This window comes from Frankliniella occidentalis, unplaced genomic scaffold, assembly GCF_000697945.3.
Source record: "Frankliniella occidentalis isolate FOCC.00 unplaced genomic scaffold, Focc_3.1 Scaffold19, whole genome shotgun sequence".
Lineage (NCBI taxonomy): Eukaryota > Metazoa > Arthropoda > Insecta > Thysanoptera > Thripidae > Frankliniella > Frankliniella occidentalis.
In genome coordinates this window covers 744,595-745,364 of record NW_026267149.1, presented here as the reverse complement: position 1 = coordinate 745,364, position 770 = coordinate 744,595, and positions in this window count along the sequence as shown.

Here is a 770-nt window from a genome sequence, read left to right as displayed (position 1 = left end):
GGCCACTGCCCGCAGGGCTGCAGCTCGGGCTTCCAGCCGCCTCTGTGCAAGGACAGTGCGTACCCGGGCCGACCAGGCCGTGACGTAGAGTGACGAGGTCCACCACCCTCCGTGCCTAAGTCTCTCTCCCTGCCCCCCAGGCTGCGGCAACACCGGCGGCGAGCGCGACGCGCTCATCAACAACGGCCACAACATCGACGTCATCAACTTCCCATGGCAGGCCGGCCTTTACTCCAACGAGACCGGCACCCCGAGGCTCATCTGCGGTGGCTCCCTCATACGCGACAACCTGGTGCTCACAGGTCAGTGGCCGTGCTGCTCGCCTACCATACCGGCGGCTCCGGCGGCTCCCAGGGCGGCTCGCTTGTAGACGCGGACACCCCTCCCCTCAGTTCCAGACCATGTACGTACATGCATAACTGATACTTCTATGACTGCCCCACAGCCGCGCATTGTGTAACGGATGAAAGGGGTGACAAGAGGAACCTCCAGTACATGGTGGCGCTCGGGAAGACCAAGTCGGCGTGGGACGCTCCAGAGGATGTGAAAGCCGTCAAACGGAGAGTAAGATTAAAATTGAACGAACCTTGTGTGCGTTGAGAGCTGTTGCCCACACGCTTTGTTTCGATCTGCACAGGTACTCGAAGTGAAGACAGAGGGGGGCTATCGTGGAACGGGCACCTTCGCGAACGACATAGCCGTCCTGGTTCTGGAGAGCAAGGCCAAGTTCAGCGAAGTGGTGACGCCCGTGTGCGTCAACTGGTCGCCTG